We start from the raw sequence: 27,446 nt of genomic DNA, 5'->3' as shown, positions 1-27,446 counted from the left end.
TAGGATTACTGAATGATGAGACAACCCCTCCACCAGCTTCTCCCGCTTAACTATCAGAAACCTCTAGCCTGGTCTTTACCTTCCAGTCAGATGTGAACAATCTTCTCTAGAGAATATGACCACCCTAAGAGGAAAGACAGAGATACCAAGGTCAGGTATAACCCCCAACAATCCAGTCACAGAACAGCTAGAGAAACTCAACATGCAAACAGAATGTCATGTTTTGAGTTCTCCACTCTCAACAATAAGCTAATAACATTGAGGACATCAGATGCTATGAAAAGCCTATAACATTAAAGATAGATAGCTATCAAACAGGTACAATCTACATGGCATAATGAAATCAGCAGGGCAAAGAAAACAAAATGGTCATTAAAATTCTCAGAGAAGTAAGAGAATATTGTATTTATCAAATCAGAATAAGACTGCTTTGGAGAGGAACATCCAGGGGAAACAAAAGAGGTCTGTAGAAAATAAAAATGCAAAAGCAGAAATGAAAAATTCAATAGAAATTATTAAAGATAAGTTTGGGAAAATACCAAAATAGTAGAAGAAAAGAGAACCTGCAGCTAAATAAAAGGAATTATAGAAAGAAGAATAAGAAAAATGGAGGAGAGGAAAACATTAATGAAATAATATTTTCCAAAATTGAAAGCTATAAGTGGAGCATGGAGCACCCAGTGCAACAGATGAAAATAGACTCACACCAAACACATAATTGTGAAATTTCAGAAGCCAAGGGAAAAGATATACTCACATGTCAAGAATCAGGAATCAAAGTGCTTTTGAACATTTCAATGATGCCATCTAAAGTTAAAAGACAATGAAATGATACATTTAAAAACATTTCCACCCTAAAATTTTTTTACCCTGCCAAAATATTAATCAAGTTTGAGGATAGGTAAAATTAATTCTCAGACTTGCTTATAAGGTTTCATAAAATTAATCTATCATAGATGCTTTTCCTCAGAAAGATAAAAAGGAAAGACATGCTGCCTGAGCATGAAAGCAAGGGGCAAAATAGAAAAAGGAATAATATGAGATATAGGAACCGCTGGGGTGATGAGTTTATTCTCCTCGGTTCTTGTCCCCACTGCAGCAAAGAACTGAAGGGCAGAGACATGGCAGTGAAGCAGAATGAAAGTTTTATTTGAATACAGTGAAGGGAGGAACAGGATAGAGTCAAGGTAGATAAAGGCAGATTTACTTGCTTATCTGGAGTAGGGCAGGGAGAGTGAAGACTTATGCTAAAGTCTGGAAAATAGAGTGGAATGGCAAAGTGACAGAGACACCACTGGGATAAGTTGAGCAGTATGAAGCCTTTTAAAAATACACACTCCAAGAAAGGAGTGTGGGCAACCTTACAGAAGAGGAGGCACGTTTAAGAGCTTAGGATTCTGTCTTTTAAGGTTTTCAAGAATGGGATAAAGGTAAGGGTCAGGGTCAGGGTGGGGTGGCATAGGCTTGTCAGATGGTCTCATGATTTTTATTTCTGTGAGAGACAATATGCCATTGTCTATAGCCAGTCCTCTGGGTAATTCTGTAAGACAAACCTTTTGTTCCTGTCTAAGATAGCAGCTACCCCTCAGCACTGGTAACACATCAGTTAAGACTGCATGCCTTACCTTAAGGTAAGTCTAAGTCATTGGCTGATTACTAAAGAATCTAACTTCCCAACTCTCTTTCAAAAGTGGAATCTTCACCTTAAGATAAGTTCCTACTGTTCTTATTATGCTAATCTCAGCATTTTTAAGGAAAATTAATCATGATGCTTGTCTCCTGTCTCTGCCCTATCTCACCAGCATTCGCTAGGGCAAGTCTCAAGGTCAGCCCAGAGTCAGAGCAAGTAGATTGAACTCACAATGCAAAGGGCATTAACTCTCCTTTCTGGCACTCTAGCTTTATCTGATTAACTCCCTGAGTTCTTTGTGGGCCTCACTGTCTTTTCACCCCACTCATATCTGTCTGTATACCTAACAGAACTAGAAGACCCAACACAGGAGAAAAGCAAAGGTAATTCTCAGGAAAATGGTGATAAGTATGTATCAGGTATGGAGAATGATGAGTCCCTACTGGACTGGTCCCTAATGCTCCAGGAGTGACATCTTCCAGAAAATGAAACTGATAAACTTGAATAAACATATTGAAAGGTGATTTAGAAAACTAGCAGAAATTTGGGGGTTTAATTATTGATAAGTAGTATTATGGAAAAGTAGGCAAATACTCCAAGAAAATAAAAATACAGTGTGGGTAAAATTGTAGTATTTCCAGAATATCTCGGCTGGCTTTAGTACATATGCATACCAACAGGTGCTCAAGGGTGGAGAGAAGTATGGCTTTGGTGTATTTGCATCATTCCTCAGGGGTGGAGAGGTTCATTTCCATATCAGTGGGTAATTACTGGGCATTGTACAGATCAGCAAACCACTAAGAGGGCCCTAGAGAATCTCTTTGCAGCCTATGGCCAGTTGCCGGTGATTGAGAGTCATCAAGGCATCCACTTTATTGGACATGCGTTTCAAGGATGGGTGCAGCAATTAGGAATAAAATGGACATGGCCCTGGACATTTTGACACATGGACCGACAATGGCTGGCTCTTCTGGCATCTTGGGGAAGAGGCCTGGAAGCTGGCCTCCTGTGTATTCCTGGAGTAACAGCAAAGTGGCCCCCCAAGATCACAGTTATTTGCTTCTACAGTCCTTGTGTCCTGGATGTGCCCCCTGGCTGCAGCTGCTGCATGATGGCTGGACTGGATGGGCTTTGGACTTAATCTGCATGGACTTTGAACCTAGTTGAATCCTCTGGCTTGAGAATTATCATGATTGTATTGCTGCTGTCAAGAAAAAATTGCTTAAAGAGAGGCCTGACTTTGTCTAATGTTTGGTAAAAGTTTTATGAGTAATCTAGCATGGTTGTTATGAATGAGTAAACAAGTGTAGAAACATATTTTGTGTTTAGTGAAAGATTGTGCTGTAAAGTACATTTATTTAATTTGCATAGGCTGAATCCTCTGGCTTGAGGATTATCAAGATTTTATTGATGTTGCTACTGTGTGTTACTAGTTTGGTCAGAAGAGGGGGAATGAGTAAATTATAAGCTGAGATTTCTGGAGGGGCGGCCTGTGGGTAAAATGGTAATATTTCCAGAATACCTTGCCTGGCTTTAGTACATATGCATATCAACAGACAACTCAAGGGAAAAGAGAAGTATGGCTTTGGTGTATTTGCATCATTCCTCAGGTGTGGAGAGAAGTTCATCTCCATATCAATGGGTAATTACCTGGGCAACGGAGGGCTTATCTGTACCTGAGAGGTGAGGGGAGGGCCAATTTTGCTTCTGCTGGAGGAGGAAAAGGAGAAGGGCCTGGACTGCAGTTTGTAAGCAATAAACGGATTTTAAACTTTATTTCTCCCTTTGACTGATTTCAGTTTTTAGAGGTATTTTGCTCTGGTATTTCCTTTCCTGGAAGTACATACAGGAATAGAGAAAAAGAACTATAGTTTACTAATGGATCAATTAAGAAATATTGATCCAATCAAAATCACCAATATAATTATATTGAGAGATGTGAGGAATCGGAAGAATATATGTCTATGTACAGAGAATAGGGGTAGAGCGGGAAAAGAACTAAATCCTCATCTTCCATAATGGTCAAAACTGAAAAATCAAGAATCAGCCACATAAGCAGGCCATTTACTGATACAGAGCTAAATGCTAAAAGTATCAGTGAAAAGTTTAAAGCAGTAGCCACAAGAAATAGAGATATAGAAAACTGGGGAGCATTACTGGTCTTTCATCTGTACATGATTTAACAATTTTAATAAAAAATAAAAACCTATCAAAAAAATACCTCTCATATGTAAAGAGTAACCAGTTTGAATGCTGGAAAATCAGAGAATTACAACCATTCTTTCATAGCTAAAACAAACAGGTCTTTTTCCTTTAAGGTGGAAGCCTAGGTTAGAACAAGTTGTCCTTGCGTGATATGGACACGCACTAAATTCTTCCTTGTGTATATTATGACATGAAACATATGTTAGTAAAATATTCTACAAAAACCATAACATACCAAATCAATACAAAGAATATTTTCAATTTTCAAAAGATATATTGTAACTCCAGGGGGAAAATCCCGGAGAAAAATACCTTTGAAACTAAATTAGTCAAAGGGAGAAATAAAGTGGGAGCAACCCATTTATTTCTTATAAGCAGTCGTCTTGTGTCTCTTGAGTAGGCTGCAGCAGAAGAGAACTTCACCCAACCTCTCCAGTTCAGATAAGCCATAGAAGCCACAGCAAGCCCTTGTAGTTACCTATTGATACATAGATGACCACTTGTCTCTACCCCTGGAAACACCTATTGATATGGAGATGAACTAAAGCCAGGTGAGAGATTCTGGAAATACTGCAATTTTACCCAGATATATACATTCTGTACATCTATAAGGATAAAGATTTAATTTAAACAAAAGGAAACTTAAATGCATCTCTATTTACTGCCATGTTTATTTAGTATCAACCCAAACAATTTTCCTTAATTCACACATACTAATTCCTCTCAGACAAGGAATCGGAGCTCAGATATCACTGACCTGTAATCAAATGCAATTCAGATTACAGAATTGTTATACTAAAATGACACAGATCTCTCTATGTAAAAATATTTTGTAAGCTACTAGAATTAGCTATCAATTTAGAATATTTTATTCTTATGTCACTCAACACTCAGGCTGTTGTTCACTTATACAAGCCCTTAAAGCATTGAGTAAAACATTACCTAAAATTTAAGTTGCAAGGCACTGTGTTAAAAATAAGCACAAAATATATTTTTCATGGTGAAAAAGAAATGGGAAACATTCTTTTCTTAAAGGTAGGATGCCACTCAATCAGTCCTCTGGGCAGGAATGCTGGGGTAAGAAGATAGGGGAACACGGGCTCCCCACATACGGGGTCTTTGTGTAAAATGTCAAAACATAGTTCGAATGTTAGAAAACTTAGATTCTATGTGTCCAGATGAAAATCTTGCACAGAAAGCCTTGTATGGATAAAACTGTAATATTTCCAGAATCTCTTGCCTGGCTTTAGACATATGCATATCAAAAGGTGTTTCAAGGGGTGGAGAGAAGTGGTCCATCTACATATCAATAGGTAACTACAAGGGTGTGTGAGGCTTTATCTGGACTGGAGAGGTTGGGTAGAGAGCTCTCTTCTGCTGCAGCCTGATCAAGAGAGACTGGACGACTGCTCGTAAGAAATAAACAGGTTTTAAACTTTATTTCTCCCTTTGACTAATTTTGGCTTCAAGGTAGTCTGCCCTGGGATTGTCCCCCTGGAGTTACACCTTGCTATTTATTTAACAAAATTTTAGAAATTTATGAAGTCCAAAGAAGTCCCACCTCAGTGAGAGCAGCAAATTATACCCTATCCAAAATGAAGAGATTATTTTAAGCTTAACCTCACATTTCTTATCTGGAAGACTTTCTGGTTTTAAGAAATGTAACATGCAGTATGTTCAAAGTGGTAAAAGAGTACTCTAAATAGATGAAATGACAATTGAATCTTCCACTATTTAAATATTTTTCTCATTGCAAATTTCCCTATGGCAAGCATAAACACTAGACACAACTGGATATCCATGCCAGCCCTTCATTTCTAGTAGTTAAGAACTGAGCTAGATACCATGTTTTGAGATGACTGATAACTAAAAATAGTCATTCATGTCTTTCATAAATTTTAAAAGGTTACATAAAACTATTGTTTCAAATATTGCAGAATGTTTTACAAGTCCTTTTCTACAACGATAGTTTTCTGCTTTAACAACTTCTTTCATATATGCATTGGCTACATAAAATGGCATTAATGGTATAGTTTATAATTAGACTTAGTAAAAAGATATACCCAGTGTCCTGGCTACAGCTTGCCTCCACTCATTTCAATATAGGTAGCCCTGGACAAGATGTCAGGCAATCAAGTTTGTCTTCCTCTCCCCTCACCCTATTTCCGCAACTCTTTCCTCTATTTCGGTGCCTGCCTTCCTATTATTCTCCTCAACTTGTGCAACATGCTCATATGTCTCTGGTTCTCCAAAAATCAGCAGTCCCAAATATTACAGCACAATTCTATTACTTGCCCCTTCTTGGGATCTCTCATGTTTCCTATTTCAAATATTTACTACACTAAATTGTCAGCACATTGTTTTGATGGATCCCAGATACCTACCTAACCAAGCCTACTCCTTCTACTATAGATTCTACCTCTCATTTATATTATGACACCACCACCTGCCCATTCTGCAAAGCTTACAATCTCAGAATCATCTGATTTTCTCTTTTCCTTAATTAAGATCTACATACCTAATTCTCCTCTAAATTCATTCTGCTCCATAAAGTCTCAAATTTATCCTCTTCACAAATTCCACACTCCAACCTTTGGTTTAGAATTTTTATCTTTTCTTGCCTAGACTATTTAAAAAATCTCTTAACTGGTCTACCAATCTCCCACCTTTCTCTACTCTAGCCTCTGATCCATTTTATGTTCAGAAGTGTCCTGGTTACAGTGCAGAGCTCAGCCAAAGAAAAGCTACATCTACAGAGATTTTTTTTTTCAACAGCTCAAATAAATAGTGCTGTTCCTAATTTGCTCAAATAATGTAGAATCTCTGCTTTTAATATTTTTATTGGCCTTCTTCACCACTAATTAACAAAGGAGGCCAAAGCTTCATTATTATAAAAAATATGTAGTATTACAACTGAGTCAGAATTGTCTGGAAGTGTTTTTATACAATAAGCACTAATAAATGTGAAATATGACTATAGGATAACTGCCAGATTTTATTAAATATGCAAATTTGGATCTCTTAGTATCTTAAAACTAGATTATTTTTGAACCATAAACCACATCAACAGTTTCTTTTTTCAACACTTGTAGATGCACTTACAAAAATACCTAGAATTTACAACAGATCCAGTGACAAACTGATTTTTAAAGTCAGCTGTCATGGGGGCGATTAAAGAAAGGTAAATTTAAGTATCTGACTCAAATCCGACTCTCTCACCTCTCTACTACTATCATTTTACTCTAAATCACCATCATCTCTTGCTCACTTAACTTCAGTAGTCACTCGACTGGTCCCCTACTTTCACTCTAGTTCTCAACAATAATCTCAAAGTAGCTAGATGCATCATTTAAAAATGTAAAACAGGTTTTGTTAGTGTTCCACTAAAACTCTCCAAAGGCTTCCCACTGCACTTAGAAATCTCTCTAGGCTCTGGGCCACAGCCCACATGAGCCTTCATGATTTGGCACTCCACATGCCCCTCTGAATTCAACTACAACTCTCTCCCCCATGTCTGCTCATCTCCAGTAGCACTGGCCTTCCTTCTGTTCCTCAAACATCTCTCATTTCCCATCTTTACCATTTTCTGTTCTCTCTGCTTGAGATGATCTTCCCAGATATCTACACACATATCCTTATTCTCTTCATTTTTGTCCCAGTATGTCACCTCCCCAGGAAGTGAACCCGAACACACCATACACACTAGCCCCACTCTGTCATACACACCCTTAGCCACTCTCCCTTCTATCAGTTTCATTTTCATCATAGCCTTTACCTGAAAGTATTTGGCTTGCTGTTTGTCTCCTCAATGGAAATGTGCTCATCATTCTTCCTCTTCTTGCACTAGGACTGCGCCTTGACATACAGCAGGCATTCACATACTTATCACTCCATTAATAAATACATACTGATGTCTCTTAAAAGTTTTATCTCCTGAGCTTCAGACTGTTTCCTTGCTACATCTCTGTAAAGATGTCCCATGAGCACCATAAACTTGACATGTCCAAAACATATCCCCATCACCTATAAAAATCCAAATTCCTTAATATGGCATAATGGCCTCACATCTCCCTCTTTAACTGTCCAAACATGCTCTCTTGCCCCTCCTTAGAGGCACCCTTTTAATTCCAACCACACTGGGCCATTTGTTATTCCCTAATCCATTGCTTCAGACTACTATAGCTTCACCTTAACTGTCTCAAAATAAACCTTTCCTGACCCATCCCAGCAGATTTACAATACACAGCACTTTCTGTATAGTACAGCGATCCTCATTATTTGTGGGTTCTGTACATGTGAATTCTCCTACTTGTTAAAATGTATTTGTGACCCCATGGTCACTACTTGCAGAGCTTTCATTTGCAGTCAGGCACAGAGCAGCAAGAAGTGTGCCCAAGGTGCACATCCCAGCTTAGGTGCAACAAGGTGAAGCTCTGCGTGCTGGTTTTCAGCTCTTCCACTAAAATGCAGTATCCTTTTCATGGTCTATTTATTTAGTGCCATGTTTTTCACAGTTTTGTTTGTGCTTTTTTCATGACCATTTCTCTGTCTAAAATGTCCCTCCAAGCATAGTGCTTAAGAGATGTCTAAGCCCAAGAAGCCTATACCTGCCTACAGAGAAGACACAGTGTTCAATGAGCTTCCTTCAGGCATGAGTTATAATACTGTTGGCCATTCAATGTTAATGAATCAAGAATACAGACTATGGTGTCTTTTAAACAGAAAAACACATAAAACAAGGTGATGTATTGAGCAGTTCATGAAAATGTGATCAGAGGCTCAAAGGGGCCTAACCTGGTATTTTCCCTAGAAGCAGTGGTTCAGTATTCATGAATTCAGTGTTCACAGAGAATTTATGGAACATAAACATTTATAGAACATAAACATTTATACAACTACCATGAATAATGAAAATCAACTGTATTCTCATTTACACATTTGCCTCCATCACAAAATCAGTGGGCTTTCTGAGGGCAGAAATGGCATCTTACTTATCTTTGGGCTCTAATTCTTAGTAGTATACCAGTAGAATGCATACTGCAGTTAATATTTATTGCATGTCATTTTTAAATTGTGGCTTCTCATCACTGTAATGTGATTTGTCCTCTCTATGTACATACACATTATGGTAGAATCCCCACACTGCTCCCTACTCCAGCAAGGCCTTGCTCAACTGCAGTTAACGGCCTGAAGTTCATCTTCCATCCCTGTCTCTTCACTTTCACAGCCAAAGATCATGCTTCTTAAGTTCAAACTTTAAAATCGCAATTAAATGAAAAGGCATTTACAGAGATTCACTTTCAGTCAGGTCAGCCCTAACTGCCTTAGATCTAAAAACTATTAAATAAGCTGCCAGCCCAAATGGAAGACTGAGCACACATACCTACATTCTCTCCCTTTTGAGGTCCCACTGAAATGACAGAAAAGACACTTTGAAAAGAATAAAATGCTAACAATACTGGAGGTAAGATGGGGGGAAAATGAAAGGGATTAGCAAACCAGAAATTCTAGGATATTTCTATAAATTTGAAAGCAGATGAATGAGGTTTGCCAAGTCCAACAAAAAATTAGGACTTCATAATTTGAAAATCATTGCCTCATTTAAAATACAGCTAGAAATACTAAATAAATACCAAAAATATCATCTCAGACACAAAACCAAGTCCCTATGAAAACATCCATGAGTCAATATGAAGATTAAAATAAAATGGTAAGCAGGTGCTGAAGTCATAGCTACCCTGGGGTGTTTACAGATTTCAGTACCTAGAAGTTCAGAGGCAGCAATTTAGGCCTTCATCTCTTCAAGACAGAGAACTGCAACTTAAAGCGGAGAGCTTACAGATGCTGCCAAGGAAGACAATAAGGAAATTAACGTGTCTCAGCTTGGACTCCATATTAAGGGGAAATACCACCTGAGAATTTGTTCTCAACTTATTCTCAAGAATTCAGCGTTCCAATATACCTACTTAGTTCAGAAAACCCCAAGCACAGAAATTACAAAGGTGCCCAAGAAAAGCCTCAGCAAATCTTCCTTCCTTAGAGAAATGTGCCCTCTAACAGGCTGTACAGAACCCTCTGAATAAACCCTCGCCAAGCATGAAATCACAACTCAAAAATCACAAAACACTCAAGAAAAAAAAAAGGTAACTGAAAACACAGAACAGTAACACTGTCATAAAGGAAAGCAGATTAAGATTGAGTAAACTTTGTGATCTCAGACATCAGAGACAAATACAGTTCTTCCCAACTAGATTTTCTCTGGACCTCCCTTGAGAAGTGCACATGCACTCAAATATTATTTTATAGTGGAGTCAATGGAGTTACTGTGTAAAGTTGAAAAGATTCATTGTCTAAGACATATGGTATAATTTAAAAATTATAATATTCTCACCCAGGTTAAGTACCATACCCCTCCCCCAGAAGCATCTGGAAATGAGTGATGGCATTTTTGATGTTCCAATGGCTTGGCAGAGAACAGGGGCATTAAACATTCAGTTGTGTTCAGGACAATCCCACATGGCAAAGTACTGTACTGCCAAAAATGCCACTTAAGAATTGTTGAGAAACACTTTACTAACATAACTAAATCTGAAAGTTTTATCAATGATTAACTCTATGAAGACCAGAAACAGAAAATTTTAACTTTCATAGCACACTCATTATTTTGTACTATTTTAACTCTACTTACCACATAACAGAACTTTTTAAAGTTTAATTTAAATAGATTATTCAGAAATAAGCAATTAAGGAAAAGCTGTCCCGCTCATTGGTCAACATGAATCCCTCCCTCCATATTAACTGGGTAGTTCACAGCATCAAAGCAGTACACTCAGTTACCCTGGAATTTCTACTCTCAGAAGAGTGGTCTCTTCAAACACATAAATGTTTCTTTGCTATGATATCTCCAGAATTGAAACAGGCTTTCTGATGGGGGCTGTCGGCTCAAACAGTGAGGACCTGGTGTTGTGAGGCAGAAGCTGCAACACCAATGCTTTCCACAGCTGACAAAAAGGAGCCAAAGAAGGAGGCAAGGCTTAAAAAATAATAACCATAAACATTTGAAGTGGTGGGTAGGATGGTTCTGGGGTGCGGTTCAAGAATATATCACTTAGTGAACTAATGAAAGCCTATTGTTAACAACTGATGAATGAGGAAGATCAGTTTTAGGTTTGATGGAAGGCCAAGTAATGAAACACTTGCACAGATGAAAATGATGATGAAGATATAACCAATGTGTACAAGAAGCAAACAGGAAGTATCTACTAAAAAGTAAACGTGTACTTCCTCCAGAACTTTACCTCTCAAACATGATGAATTCCCAACACACACACACACACACACACACACACACACACACACACATTCTGACTACTACACAATAGTTTTTTTCTATATTTCTGCTTTCCCATCCTATTCCTTTATTGTACATTAAGTAGCAATTACACATAGGTATACTGCATTTGTATTTTAGTAAACAGACAATACGTTTAGATTAACATCAAATTGAGGTGGGTTAAGGAAAAAAAACTGGTTCTTTGAAATATCCCCCTTTCTCCATCAATGGAATGCTCATTCAACTTTTATCTTTATATTCCAATGAAAATTTTGTCCTGTTTAACAATAACACTAAACAAAAGTCTTCATATGCCTATTTTCATTCTAGAATTTCAATGTCTTCCAATTATTATAAAACTTACATTATAAAACCTTTTTTTGCATGCAGCTGTTATATGTATGGCATTCTTCATCTATAAGCAGTAGTAAAATTATTGTAACAGAAATAACTCCTAGATGTTTTTTCCTTTCAAACATTTTATTTAAAGTTTTTGTATACAGAAAAATTAGAACAGGTTCAAATACTGTCAAAGAAATCTTGCATTAAAAAAATGAGAAGAGATTCAAACACTATCAGAAAAAATCCTGGACTCAAGAACTAACTCAAGCTAAATTTCAGACATGAAGTACCTTAAAGCACATGAAAAGCCTTGCTGCAAAATAAAGTACCTAGGAATCATATCCAGAGACCCTCAGAATTTGGAAGTAGGGTGATCGTTCAAGGATTAAATTAGTAAAAGGAAACACGAAATAATAACCTTAGCAGAAAAAAGCCACTGTCAGAGAAGATGGGTAGAACTATTTGGAAACATTTGTCTAATGAAAGCATCTAAAGATATACTCTTAGGATAGGAACACAATAAAGAAACCAGTGACAATCAAGTGTATTGTTATGTTGGAAGAAAATGTGTTAATACAAGGACAGTATCTGGTCAAGCCCAGAAAAAGGAAGAAATTTACTCAGGTCTCTAAAATTGCCCAGGTGACCACTTGCCTGTTTTAGATTCCAGGGCTTCTCAATCTTGGCACTACTGACATTTGGAGCCAGAAAATTCTTTGTTATAGGAGTGCTGTCCTATGAATTGTTTAGTAGCATCCCTGGCCTCTACCCACTAGATGCTAGTAAACACTCCCAACCCAACTGTGACAACCAAAATGTCTTCAGATATTACTGAATGTCCTGTGGGAGGCAAAATTGACCCCTTAAAGAAATCAGTGGAATATTTTCAATAATGCAAATAGATGTGACAAGCTGAAACAGTCTGATATTTCTAGCATCAAAATCACTCCTTTTCTCGTTCACTTAATCAGTATCTCATAATCATCTGGCTTTATACTGAAAGTGTGGTTATAGTTGCCAGAATTGTTTATTCTTTGGTGAAATTAAAAAAAAATAAAGTTTCCAGAGAGAAAGGCCCACAACCATACTTAATACACAATTTGACAACAAAAATCAAGTCACATACTTCTCTTATTTGTCCACAACTAACACTGTACTAAGTATACATCAGGCATTTGAATGCTTTTAAAATGCGTTTTAATATTCCTTGCTTAATATTCTTATCATCTTCCTTACTATTATCAGTCTCTTGAATTTCTATGTTTCTCTTTTCCCTAATTTTTACAGTTCCCCTGCCCTCCCCTCCAGGACAAAACCCACACAGTTCATCCATCACCATTTTCATAAATATCTTTCCTTTGAAAGTTAATAGTTTATCACTCAGGCATAAATGAAATTTGACTTGCTAATTAATAGCCAGATAAGTGGTCTCCAAAGAACTTTTCTGTCCTTTAATAAGAGGGATGAAATATAGTTGAGAACCTGCTCAAATCTAAGGATATAACAACTTACTAAAAGATAAGAACCTAAATGAACCTTTAAACAAGATAAGGATTATCTTCAGAAAAGATTCCCAAACTTGGAAATCCAGGGACAATCCTTTGCCCAGGAACCCCTTGAAACTACCCCCTCTATGTGTCATTTGCTCGGCTGTGGTGAATTCACAATTTCCCTATATTCATCTCTTACTCCTCATTCCCTCTACTACCCTCTTTCAAGCTCTCATTGCTTTGGCTTTAAATTATCAGGTCTCTTTCTACTATTCTTTTTCATTGTAATCCACTGAGCATAAGACTATCCCACTGATGTTAAAATATAATTTTAATGACAATACTGCATTAGAAAAACATAATTTTCTGTCACCTGAGAATGTTTAAATTTCTCTTAAAATCTAGCTTTCATTTATTCAACTTAATCCCTCTATTCTTAAATATGAACTCTCTGCTCTAACCACACTAATCTTTTTGCTTCTTATATGCATAACCACATATCTCATTACCACCCAAACACCTTTACTCATGTTACTCCACCCAACAATATTCTACCTTTCTTGGCTACTCAGTACCTTATCAGTTTAACTTCTTGCTGTTTCAGAATCAAAGTTATAGAAGTAAAAGGGATTTTAGGACTCACCTCAAAATTAATCCAATCAAATGTGCAGCAAGTTCCTCCCTACAGATGAGAATTTTTTCTGAAGTCTTTCGGAATTTATAGTCTGCTGCACACTGTTTACATGCTAAGTACCTAATCTGTTCAAAAATAAAAATTAAGCATAGCATATGAACCTGGGACAATGCTTGGCTGAGGGGACCCAAAAATTTCTTTTCTCAGATATATACAGTATAACTCTGTCATTATGTGGAATTCCAGTATATACATATATTCAGATTTTAAAACTTTAGATGAAAACTTCTACTTGAGTGTAACAAATTCTAAGTTGTTCTTTTTGAAGATACTTTGTGAAAGAGAACTGCAGGTTTGGAAGATAAAAGAGAAGGAAATAAAGAGATAGAAGAGTAGGAGTAGGAGATTATTTGCAGTGCACTCTTAGAAGCCAAGACAAAACAAATTTCCAGCCTCCAATCTAGAATCACAGGGAAGGAAAGGAGATTAAGAATGAGAGGGACAGAGTCAAGTCAGTGTTCCATTATGTTATCTTCTCCTGAGTACTGGCATGAAATTGTCATTGGTGGAAAAGAACTATAAATACCCTCTTGGCTACTACAAGCTGAGTGCGTTAAATAAAGGTTACTAAAAAGCCTTTTCCGTATGTGTGTGTATATATATATATCTCAAACATCCAAGCTTTGCTATCTCTAGAAAAACAGTGGAACCAGAAGTTGGAGTTAGTAACTTAAGTGTAAATAAGAAAGGTTCTGAACAAGACATCCTAAAACATGCCTCTTAGGATTTATAAATACTTCCCCAACAATGTCCCTAAATTGGAAATCCTGAAAGGTTTATTTATATGGAAACTAATTCTACAATACTTGTTATTTCAAATTAAATTGCTTAAGATGTCATTGATAATCTGTTTCATATATTCTATTTAATTTTTCAATGGGTGGACATTAAAAGTTTATAAGAATTTTTAAGTGTTCATTCATGACCTCAGACTCCTTAACTAAATTTCCCCCATAACATCTTAAATTCCTTCAGGGAAAATTTCTCTACCTTGGGGTTTTCAAGACCCTGATCCTAAGGATGGTGAGGACATACTGCGATAACTTTCCCATTCGCCTCACAAGGTATTCCAACCTTCTTAAAAAAATAGTTTACATTTTTCTCATTTATCTCCTAACCCAAAAGATTACTAGCTTAGAAAATGAAAAAACAGCTGAATCAACTTATTAAAAATATACATGACCATTGTTTAATTTATAAAATAAGTAACTTCAATGAATGAAATATCTTTAACTTGTTACCCAAGTTTTTTATACCATGATCTCAAATAGAAGGATATTTTTAATATGTGAATAAAAAGGCAACTAGTTTTACTTATGTAGGTCTAAATTTTCCACAAAACATATTATATTCATACAGACAGACATAGCTTCGGTAAAATAAAGTCAAATCCACTCGAAGACAGCCACATTCATTAAAAATACTAAAGAATTCCCATTATGTGATAATGGAGCATTATGAACATACTGCAAGTATGATCATTTTCTTCATTCAAAATGCTACACTATCAAACACTACTTACTTCTGTTGACTATTAAAGGGAAAGCATGAGGAAAAACCAGGATTGTGTGAATTTTATAGTTTTAGATCATGGTGAAAAGAATCTTTGAGGTCAGTCATCTTTTGACCCAATATTTAATTTGCCTTTGTAAGAACACTGAAAAATGTCATGTAAAAATGAGGCAGTTAACTTTAGTCAACAGCACATAATTTACTGGACTATTTTAAAAGCAAAGTTCTTCTAAAAAAATATTTACTAAATGAGACAGCTCTTATACTAGAGAGGGAAAAAAATGAAAGTTATGAATTAAGCAAAGGCAACTGAAAACATGTTTATTCAACAAATATTATCTACTGTACAGGTAATACTGTACCAGACAGTAGGACAAAGAAAGGATACTGACATTTACTGAACACTTAAATGTTCCAGACTGTGCTAGACATTTACTTATATTACCCAATTAAAATTTTTACACCAATGCTATAAAGTTATTATAATCCCTGTTTTAGAGATGAGGTATACTGAGTTCAGTAGTAATTTCAGACAAGCCTGCCAGCAAGCTTATTATTGGCACCTTATAGAGTTACGTGTCCTGAACAAAGTAAAAGGGCTAGAAGCTGTAAAAATTCAGATTATAACCCCATGTCTCCATGTCTTTATGTCTCTTGCCATGCTGAGTAAGAAAATCATCAGCTAAAGTACCTAATTTCAAGAACTGTATGATTTAACTATATAAGAAGCAGTGTAAATATTTTGCTAGTAAGCAAAACTCCAAACAACATTTATTACAGTTAATGAAAAGCCAATGTTTCCTTCAGTAGAAAAGTAATTAAAGCATTAATCTGGTAATAGCAATAAAGTATTTATAGTACTATCCTATAGATAATAAACTGTCAATACAGTTTTAAAACAAATTTTCTGAAACTTCCAAAAATTTGGAAGCAACTGTGACATTAGGTCTCACCATGTCACCAGATTGGAAGCTATTCAGATGAGCTACAAGTGGTAGTAGTAGTATCAATATTTTTGGGAGCTATTATTTTTTTGTACAAAACAGGATTTCTTTACACATATAAATAAGTGTCTAAAGTGTACATTTACATATACACACATTATATTTGATATAAGACCATGGGAGTTATATTATTCTTTACATGAAAATCAAGTTTAAAGCTTTGGAAAGACCAAAAAATATTAACAAAAGCAAAACAAGAAAACAAAAAGCTAAATTGTTGTGTAATTGTGAGCAAGACAACTACAAACAACTGAGGAGTCCATAAAACACTACAAAGATCCTACACTCAGATTCCTTCACAAACTTTTAAGTTTTTGCTCCAAAGCTAGGTAGGAATCGGCAATAATGCACTATTTTATGTAAGAATGGTGACCCAGAACTCCATGCAAGATACGTACTCAAAGAAATGACTGGCACTTGAATGTGTATTTAAAGTAAATAAAAAAGTATAAGTAAAAACATATTATTTAAGGTTTAGGTGAATTAATTCTTATGAACTCATGTAAATCAACTTTCAGTTAACCAGGAACTATCACCAGTCATAATATCATAATCAAGTCATATTAGAAAGCTGCACTCATGATATGTTCTGATACAGTTATAAAAACTTTTTCAGGAATAATACACAAGAAACTACTGGCAATAGTTACCTTCAGAACAGTGTTTCTCAAGCTCAGCACCGTGACATTTGGAGCTGGGTGATTCTCTGTTGTAGGAACCAGCCCTGAGCATTGTCTGCAGCATCTCTGGCCTCTGACAGCTGCAAATAGCAACCCCCTTCCCTGGGTGAGGGAGGGAGTGAGCAGCAAAACTGCCTCTGGCTAAGACACTCTGACTTAGAGTGAGACATGGGTGGGGTAAGAAGAATTCTATCAGCCCTCTTCTAGACCATGTGAATCATCATTAGATAGGCTGAATAATGGTCCCCCAGGACATCAAAGTCTTAGTCCGTGGAAACTGTGACATTTACCTTATTTGGAAAACAGAGCTTTGCAAGTGTGACTAAGTTAAAGATCCTGTAATGGGGAGATTTCCTGGATCATCAGGTGGACCTAAATGCTATCATATGTGTATATGTGTCCTTACAAGAGGAAGGCAAATAAGGAAGGCAAAGGGTGACTTCTCTTTTTCTCTTACACATACAGAAGCAGGCAATGAGAAGAACAGAAGTGAGAGAGATTGGAAACTGACCTTGAAGACTGGAGTGATGCAACCACAAGCCAAGGAATGCTCGCAGCCCAGAAGAACTGTGGAAGAGGAAAGGAACAGATTCTCCTTGTGAGCTGTTAAGGGAGCAGAGCCCTGCCAACACCCTAAACTTGGCCCAACAATATGGCTTCAGACAACTGACCTCCAGAATTGTGAGAGAATAAATTTATTTTATTTTAAGCCACCTAGGTTGTGGCAATTTGTAACCACAGCCATAGGACTAGCATACTTTGAGGGTTTTACTTTGATTTTAAGAACCTGTTGAAAGCAAATGAGATAATATGTGGTGGAACATTTAGTATAGTTCCTAAAACATAGTAAGCATTCAACAATATTACTGATGCCCTTGTCAACCCTAAGCCAACTGTGACTAAGCTCTTGGTAGTGAGAGGAAAAATTAAGGCTGTTCAACAGTAAAAGCAAGCATGCATGCACAAAACTCATGTAAGTGAAAAGACATAAATGAGCCAGTCACATGATGTGTACTTCTAGTTTTGTAACTGTTGTTATAATTTGTCCTGTAATGAAAAAGATAAATTGTAGGTGAGGCCAGCTAATGACAGGTTCTTGCGGGAGGCAAGATAAAACATTTACTAGTGGAGAAGAAACAAGAGGATGAGAGTAAGGAGAGCAATGAAAATTAATTACATGTTTGTTGAGGTATCAATCTGACTAAAATAGAGACCATGGTGAGACAGATCAAGTTTTAGGGTTAAAGTTATCTAAATGGTATAGAACCATAAAGCTGTGCTGATTTGCTTATTAAAGAGCATATTTTATAGGGTATCTTGTTTTATAAATATTGACGCTTGGGAACTTTAAAAATATAAACATACATTGGCCCCACATCAAACCTGCTTAATTAGAATCCTTTGGTGTAGGGTAACTGTAAAGGATTCTAGTGTCCCCTCAGGTGGAGAACCTCTGTACCAGAGTCAATTCATGGTAAAAATTACCTACAGAATAAAAATATCATAAAGTATATATTGTATCCTCAGAGTATATATTCAACTACATCAGCTTGGTGTTTTTGTAAGTTAAAACTTCTCCCAAGATGTAGCCCCTCTGGGTTCTACCACAGACTTTCCCTAAACTAATCCCTCACCCTTCTCTTTTCCATTCCTAAGCACGTGACCCTTGATCTGCTCAGAAAGTAATTTTCCTCACACTTTCTCACATTTTCTAGAAAAGCTGCATGCATCTTTATCTGCTCCCTCCCTTTCCACATTTATCCAACCCAACTAAGATCTAAAAATACTTTATCAAACAAAGTGAGACAGGGACCGTGGGCTTAGACAGAGTAGGGTAAGGGCCTCGAGAAAAAGCAAGGCAAGGTATTTAGAGTCAAAGCAATGTAACAATGTAAAGTCCCTATCGAAACTCTGTGTACAGCATTATGCAAAGTCAAGGTCACACTAATTCTCTAGGGTAAAGATACTAGACTAGGAATATAGACATCTTCAGTGAGATCAGTTAAAGGTCAAAAGGCCAGGAGCAACTTGGCCTGGAATGTTTGAGTGTTCCCCAAGGGTATCTCAGCATAACCCATGACTTCACTGTAAACAGCCCTAGCAAACAGACAACCACCCAGCCCACCCTGAGGGCAGGGCAGGTGGTACAAGTCCACACCCTAAGCCCTCAATTCCCAAAAATCCTCAACTGCCTATAAATCCCCTAGACAACACACCACCTGAGCTCTCTTGTCCCCTCCTGGCGTGAGCCAGGAGCTCTTTCCTCTCACTTTATTTCTAAATAAAAGCCTCTGCCCTGGCTCTCCTACCTCGACTGTTTGCTAAGTTCATTCTTCGACTCTGCAAACAAGAACCCTGGCATCAAAAGGAACCACGTAAAAGTAAAGTTTCATTAATATACTGTATAATAACTTTTAAAAATGCTCTAGTGACTATTTATTGTAATAAAATCCTAAGTACATTTACCAAGTGAAATTCTAAGTCACTTTTTACAAGAGGTTTCCAAAAGCATGAAAATTATGAAGTGACTCTATAAAAAACTAATAAGCTAAGCACCTTGACTTCACTCTTATGTGCTACTACTAAGTAGGCAACAAAGCACTAGGCTCAAAAAGATACAAAGTATACAGAAATATCAGTGATTTAGAAACAAACTTAAAAGTACTAGGGCAGAAGGAAGAGTAATCTGGGAAGGGGAATTGATGATGATCCTGAAAGGATCTTTTGCAGGGTTGGTGGGACAGGACACAATGACATGACCTTGCTGGCTTTACCCTGGCCTGGAATTGTTTAATGACTGAAGCCAAAAATAAAGCAACACAAATTAGTGTTCAGATAAATAAGTATCTAAACTTTAGATCTTTCCTCTCCCACAAACACATATTCTCAGGTATTTCTATTTACCTTAGTATTCTTCAGAAATTTCAATCACAAATTTTATTGGTTTATATTTCCACCAACAATGTTAGAGAGCACCTGTTAATCTTTCCCCTTCAAAAGTATTATCAAACTTTTTGATCTGTCAATCTAATGGGTGAAAATTATATCTCCATTTTATGATATTTACATTATGTGTAAGGTTGAATATCTTAATATATGCTTAAGGATCATTTGGATTCCTTTTTCTGTGAATTATCTGTTAATGATCTTTGCCCATTTCATGGCTGATCTTATCAATTTGCAGGTACTCTTTATTTATTGAGGATATTTGCCTTTTGTTTGTAATACATGTTGCAAATATCAGGACATCCTGCATTATTACCAGGCTATTTTTATCAATTGTTTCTTTCCCTCATGTATATATTCTATTGTCCTCAACCAAACTGTAAATCCCTTCCATGAAAAAAAAGGACATTTCTTTTGAATATCCCCAGGAAAGTGCTTTTTAGATCTTCCAACTTCATATTCCAGCAAATTTAAAAGAGAGGAAACCAGCCTTTTGGGGGTTGGTCAAATGTGAACATTAATTATCATTGGGGTACCTATTTGGCTCTGTCTCTCTTGATCCGATTTCACATGGTTTCGGCAAGTACACCAAACTGTAATAAAACAGTGTAGCTTGTGGAACAGGGAAGGGAGGGGAGCTAGACAAATCTATTTCCTGTTGTCTGAGCAGAAAACTCAGGATTTGCTGGCAGCCATATTTTCCATTAAGAGGACTAGGAAGTGGTCCTGTGCAACAAAAAAAGAAATGAAGCAAATACATAGTGAGGAATAAAAAGATGAAGGGTATCATGTTGGCACTGGAGTCTCCAACTTCTGGATTCCATTCCATTCCCTGCTCTTTCAATCTCATCTCTTGCCTAAACCAGTCAGAAGGATTTATTACTTACAGCCAAAAGTAGTCTATTTATTAGAATTACCATCTACTCATACCATTTCAAAAAGGAATATTAACATCAATACCTCAGGAAGGACAGAACGTCAGATTTTTTAAAAAGGATATTCATTTAATGACAACTCTGTGCCAGGAACAGATCTAAGTCCTTGAAATACAGTGATAAAAAAAAATAAAAATTACTGTTTTCATGGTGCTTATACATTCTAGTGAGAGTATACAGACAATAATATTAAAGTATAATTTCAGATAGTGATAAACGGTTTGCAGAAAAAAAAAACTTTAGGTAATGGCATCGAGGAAATGAGGATTCTGCCATTCGGAAAAGGGTGGTTAGATAATACTGCTTGTCTAAGAAGGTAGTATCTGAATTGAAACCTGAAATGATGAAAAGGAGCCAGTCATGTAATGTTTTAGGAAGAGAATTCCAAGCAAATGGAATGGTCCTAAGTTAAGAACAAACTATGACATTTCTGAGGGACAAAAAGAAGGGCATGTATATGGGGTATACTGAACAAGGAGGATGTTAAAGAGGTGATAAAGACCTAAAAGGAAACAATGCAAGATGAAGTTAGTAGGGATCAGATCACATACAACAACTGGTAGGCAGTGGAGATTTGAAAATAATTTGAGCTTTATGAAAAATCACTATATTATCTTTAAAATATGGCTGCTTTGCACCAGTGATTACTTTATCAGAGAGGCCTTCAGAAATTGCCTTCCCGAAGTATTTGATACAATCCTAATGTTAGCTAGTAATGAACATTTGCTATGTGGAAAGTATCTCTTCTGGTATACTATGAATATTAAGAAGACAGAAGAAGAAAGGAGGAGGAGGGAAGAGGGGGAAGGAGGAGAAATTATTATTATTTTTAGGACAGAAGCAAAGCCATCTTAAAGGAAGAATAATCTAAGATGACAGGATGACAGAAACTTTCAAATTCTATCCTGTTTATTATGTTAACGAATGTGCTAGATCAAGTACAATCAAGTACGCATAAAGGTCTTAAGAGCATGAAAACTTAAGTTCTATTTACTGTAAACATAGTATCGTTTTACTTATTGAATTCACTATTATTGAGCTAGACATTAGCAAGGTTAAAACTATCAGAAGAGAAAAAGTGGAAACCAAACTTCTGACTTCATTTTACCTAAGAAGAGTCACAGCTTAATAGCCAAGAAAGTTGTGTGTTTTAATCTTATCTCTATTATTATGATAAAGGAAAAACTTCCCCTATGTGGTGAAATTAGGTACAAGAGATGCTTCAATACCTCCTGCTCTGAAAGCTTTTTAAAATAGTAGACCAATCTGTTTACAGAGGTTTGGACATAGTACACCTCGAGGAAGAGTGAAGTTCTCTCCAGATCTTTTCAGACAACTAATATCTGTGTATAATTAAACCTATATTGCTTCTAAAATTAATGTCAGTAAAGTCACATCTTTGAAAGCTCTAATGTATTCATGAATCTCCTCTTTCACCATATTAGATATTCAGTTAACCCACTTAATGGTAGACCAAAAAGAAGACTGTTAATAACACAATCTATAAAGAGTTGTACTTTATGAGTGTGGCGTGAGTTAAAGAAATAAAAGTCATTAGACACCTTGATCAAGACTTGCTTCTGAGTGCATCCTCAACACATTTCCAGCAGTTTGGCAAAGTGCCTGGGGATGATTAGCAGCCAGTGTAACTGAGGGAGGGACATGGTCAAGCTAATTGTAAAGTCTCCCCCCAGTGGTCGTATACAAATAACAGGAAACGTGGGGAAATCACTGCAGCTTCTGTGAGAATGACCAAAAACACTATGCAAGACCTGGTCCCTACAATAAAGAAATAAAATTCACTACTAGCACATCAGCAAAGAGATCTCCCATGCTTATCTGCTCTTATGACATTCATAAATGTGAAGACTAATTTTGGAAGGAAAGAACCTATAGGCAAAGCAAACTAGCAACATTTTTTAAGGAATAACTTAATATCCTCAGATAGCCCAGTATTTGTTTTATTCTAATGGATAGGTATCATTCTTCCTGAAATAATATCAGCACATCCTTTGCAAGTTAACTACATTTATCTTAAGTAGTGATACAAGTTTAGTCCCTTACCAAATGAATCACCCTGGAAAAGAAAATTATCGATATTATATACCTAATGTCTAGTTTACAAAATACTCTTACAAAATCCACCTAGAACTAGGTGATTTATGATATAGTAAATGATGTCAAAAGTACAAATGCGTCCTCTTGCCTGAAGAAAATGTTTATTTTCTTGGTGTTTTTATAATTAGATAGCCTTTGACTAGCACCAATCCTGTTTTTCTTTCCAACTTTCAGCAATAATTTGCTGATGTTACTTGTAGCTTGGATGTAAAAAATGAAAGGCATTTAATTAAAACATCTGCTGTCTTCTACTAATCATCCATTATTAAATGGCATAGTATATAAAGGGATGGTTAATAATCAACTTCAATTTCAAAACAGCTTTTTAAAAAGGTGACACATACAGAGTCTCACAATTATGATTTTCTTGGTTCTCCCAACCTAAAAAAGAAGGGGAGAGGAGAAGGAGGGAGAGGTGTAGTCTTCTGGAAGAATTTCAGCTTGAAATGAGACTCAGAAAAAAACCAAACTGCTCCCTCCAATGTTTAAGAAATATGATTCATTTTTTAAAAATCCAACAGTTGGCTTAGAGAACAAAAAATGATTGTCTTATACAGAGCTACCAGACTTGCTTAAGCACCTTAATTTTTCCAGTGTTTATTTTATTGAGAATGTAAAATAATTCACTTTGAAATTCTAGGTGAGAAAGGTACTGAGTGGTAGGAATTAGAAAAGTGCACACACACACACACACACACCCCTGAATATTTATTTATAAAGGTATTCAGTGTGCAACCTCTATAGGACAAAACAGAGCCATTAAAAGTGTTACCATTTGTGTATTATGTAACTCTAGTCTAAAATAAAGGAAACACGGGCCTCAAAAAGTAACCGCAATCATACTGTGCAAACATGTATTTAAACGTGTTTATATGACAGATTTCAGATACAAATAACCTCAAAATGACACAACCCACAGAAGTTGTTTACTGTGATAAGGCTTCAGACGACTTGACTATAATCAGGCCCGATAACCTTTATCATAATTGCACAGTAGATGCCTAAAATAAGCCATAATACCTGAGGTCCGTTGTTATACCTATATACCGCAACTGTCTCTGCACTGATAACACTGGGTTACTTCACCGAATATACTCGACATACCCAAGTTTCCAAACGACCATTTTAAAGATTTCACTGGCAGAAATGGCTGCTAAATCCTACTCCGCTTGGGCATTTTTAACGCACCTCAAAGGTTCCGAGCCATATTTACGAGAAGACCAGTTCAGGAAGCATAAAGTAAAATTCCACGAATCCCCAAAGGCGTAGGAAAGAGTGAAACGTGGCTAGCTTGACCTTAACAGGCTGTTCATAAGTAATGCGGAGAATTTTCTGAGCTTCCCCATCAGCCTTCAATTCCCTTCCTCTCCCGCCCCCAACCTCATTTACACAAATGCATTCCGCAACTGATGGAAGTTTAATGGATGTAATCTCCAGATGTAATCCCAGGAGTTTGAGATTGAGACTAATCCCAGTGAAGAGCGAGACTAAACTCCCAATAAAGTGGTAAGAAGTCTTGCAAAAATACCCACCAACCAATCCATATCCTGTCATCAATACCAACCGTCTGATCCCTCAAGCGACTCCCTCCTGGCCTCACCCCCACCGCCACCCCCAACCAAAAAGGCCCCAGCACCTTTCGGGTTCCAGATAAATGTACCCTGGGCTGGAAAACACCGCCTCGGCAGAGAACGCCTCCGGAGCAGCGTGTGCTTGGCCCACAACCACTTTGACCAAACAGCCGGAGCCTCGTGCCTAGGAAGTAGCAATAGTTGCAGAAAGCCTCCTCCCGCAAGAACTCGGAGCTCGAGAGCAAGCTAGAAGTCGGTGGATCACCCCCTCTTGGGACTGACCCCAGAGGTGTCAGTCACAGCAACTACCACCCCCGGCGCGGCTCTCCACCCGCTTTAGCGCCATTCCCGCCGCAGAGGGGTCGGCGCCTGCGCCCGGAGGGGATCCCGCGCCCCCAGCCCCAGTCCCCTCAAGCCCGGCCGCGCCGGCGAGCGCGTGGGGACAGCCAGGCGCGGCGGCCGGCAGCATGGGCCGGGCACGTTGCCGCGCTCCGGCCCGCCCGCACCCCGGAGCCAGGGGCCCTGCAAAGCGCGCCCCTTCCGCGCGGGCAGGGCCGGAGCGCCGAGCAGCCCCCTCCTCCTCTCCGCCCCGGCCCCCCGCCCGCCTGAGCTAGGTGCCGAGGGGGCGGGGCGGGCCGGGGTCCCCGCGTGGCGCTCGGCGACGAGCAACAGGGCGCCCCCCCCACCCCACGCCGGCCTCGGCGAGCGGAGACCGTTACCCGAGCGGCGTGGGGGCCCCAGCAACTCACCGGCTCGCACCTCGGCCGCCTCCGCGCCGCCGCCGCTGCTCTCCTTCAGCCGCAGGCGCCGCCAAGCAGCCCCATCTGCAAACTCGGGGCTCGTAGTTGGGAATTGGACCTGCGGCTCACTCCCCTCCGCCTGCCTCTCCGCCCGCCCCCTCCCTCTCGCCCCGCTCCGCCCCGGCTCCAGCCGCCGCCGCCACAGCGCGCGGCCAGCCTCCCCTTTTCGCCCGCCTCCTCCGCCGCCTCCCGCTCCCGCCGCCGCCGGGGCGCGCTCCCTCCCGGCCTCGCGCGTGCGCCGGACCCCGGGGAGCGCGCGCTCGGGCGCGAGGAGGCGCCACCGCCTCGGGGAAGCCGGGCCCCGCCCCTCCGGCCCCGGCGCAGCGGCCAGGTGGAGCCCCCTTCCGCGCGCCGCCCGCACCTCGAGGCTGCTCTTGCGGTATTGCCGTCCTGGCCCCGAGCTGAATTCGCGACAGGGTCCGTCAGACCCAGATCGCGCCGGGTCTTCCAGGCCGAAAATGCCGCTGTCATTCAGCGTTTACTGATGGGCAACATACTCCCCGGGGCATAACAGAGGCTCCTGCCTGCCCTTCCCGAGACTTACATTCAAAGAACCCAGTCTTGGGGCACAAAGACCTCGGAAAAAATGCCTCTGGAAAATCTCCCTCCCCATGCGCACACACCCCTGGATCTGATGTGTAGTTGGCAGGTTCTACAGCGCTGCCGGTGTCCTTCATGAATTATCTCCCAAAGGCCCAACCGGGGAGAGTGATTCACACCCGGGAAAATAAATGGACACCATCTCTCTCCCAGCACCGAGGCTCCACTGGAACTCCCAGAGCCTGCTCAGCCAGATACTCCCAGGACACCAGTTGTTCGGCATCTCCCAAACATCTGGCCTTCCCAGACTTCAGAAGGGGGACTAAGTCCCTTTCCACCTCCACTCTGCTTAGAGTATGGTGAACTGTGATAGGTGTCCGGGTGTGCAGTTAACACATTTTGACGGGAGCACAGATTCATTTCTTCACTTGAAAGGACCTGAGCAATGCACTGCAGCAGGGGCTCCGACTAGAAAAGCACAGCAAGGCAATCAGAGAATTTCCCATTCCCGGAACATTTACCTGATCCCCATAGATCTCTGTGAACCCTCAGACCTGTGAGGGGGCTTTTGGGAAAGCTGTTGTGTTCTTCCTAAAATTGAAGAAACTGATGTTGTTATTTAAATTGTACAAAATGTTGACTGCAGTCTTTTCAAACCGTAAATGTAGAAAGTGGAAGAACTTGTCATGTGCGGAATGGCACATCAGGTGGCTTCCTCTATGCAGCCTTCCCTGGCTTCTCTTGGGCATTGCACAGTCTTGCACAAACCAGGCATTTGATAAATGTTTGCTGAATGAATGAGTGCATCATGTGACTTTGGATTCAGAGATGGAGTTTCAAGCTATATCTCCTTTGCCAGAGTGGTTAGCATGGTGGGAGGCAGGGCGTGGGGGCAGAGAATTCTACAGATGAGGTGTATTAAGAAGGGTGACTCTAAGACAGTGATTTTTCTCCTTAGCCTCAACCAAGCATCAGAGATGAATTTACCTTTCCAATAGGATCATTAATTTTGCAAACCTACATGCAGGGGAAGTTTGTGTAGTATTATTTAGAACTTTCTTTCCTTAGAACAACAAGCCTGAAGAAGAGGAATTGGAAGCATTTAAGGAGACCTGAATGTACTAAGGCACATGCAGCTGGCCCTGTTCCTAGGGTCAGACGAGCTGGATGAAATGAAGTACAGTGTGCCACGTGCCCAAGAGTGAGGCAAGATGGAGGAGGAATGGAAGAATGAGGTTTCTCTTTTCAGAGAATCAGCAAAACTTTCAGGTCTTCCTTTTCGCTTTCCACAGGATACCCAGAGGCTTGTTTCTGCTCAGGGCTGTGAACTTTTATTCTCTTCCCCCTTCTGAAGCCCAACCTCACCATACCTCCTCCTACCCAGCCAGTTCCCTGAGATCCTTTAGGGAAGAGGGGGTGAATGTCATTTCTGGGTGTATTCCTGATCCATTATAGTGCACTTTTATTTTCTCAAGGGTCTTCTGGTAACAATGTCCTAACCTCCTACTAAGCCACAACTCCTAACCTACTAAGCCACAACTCCCTACAAATCAGGCAAAGTTAACTGAGAAAATTTTAGGAAGGGAGAGTCAGGGGAATCTTTGCCCCTCAAATTGTAACATACAGACCTCCCTGATTTACATTTA

The 27,446-nt window shown here is 39.0% G+C and overlaps 1 protein-coding gene across 7 annotated transcripts in view; it reads right to left on the bottom strand.

Moving 5' to 3' along the window:
- Positions 1-25,439, bottom strand: part of PALS2 (protein associated with LIN7 2, MAGUK p55 family member) — a 165,756-nt gene extending 140,317 nt beyond the window's left edge. For 2 of the 7 annotated variants that reach the window (XM_057504588.1, XM_057504589.1), the window contains exons 1-2: positions 25,210-25,439; positions 17,402-17,457 (exon numbers count right to left, since the gene is read on the bottom strand). The gene's annotated coding sequence lies outside the window, so the exon portion shown is untranslated. Of the gene's footprint in view, positions 1-17,401; positions 17,458-24,525; positions 24,549-25,209 lie in introns of those variants that run through there. The other 5 variants (XM_036877876.2, XM_036877886.2, XM_057504590.1 and 2 more) reach the window with 4 other exon arrangements.
- Between the last annotated feature and the right edge of the window lie 2,007 nt (positions 25,440-27,446).

The sequence above is a fragment of the Manis pentadactyla genome, chromosome 7, assembly GCF_030020395.1.
Source record: "Manis pentadactyla isolate mManPen7 chromosome 7, mManPen7.hap1, whole genome shotgun sequence".
Taxonomy (NCBI): domain Eukaryota; kingdom Metazoa; phylum Chordata; class Mammalia; order Pholidota; family Manidae; genus Manis; species Manis pentadactyla.
Note: the sequence above shows the minus strand (reverse complement) of the source record. Positions and strands in the feature narration are given on the sequence as shown.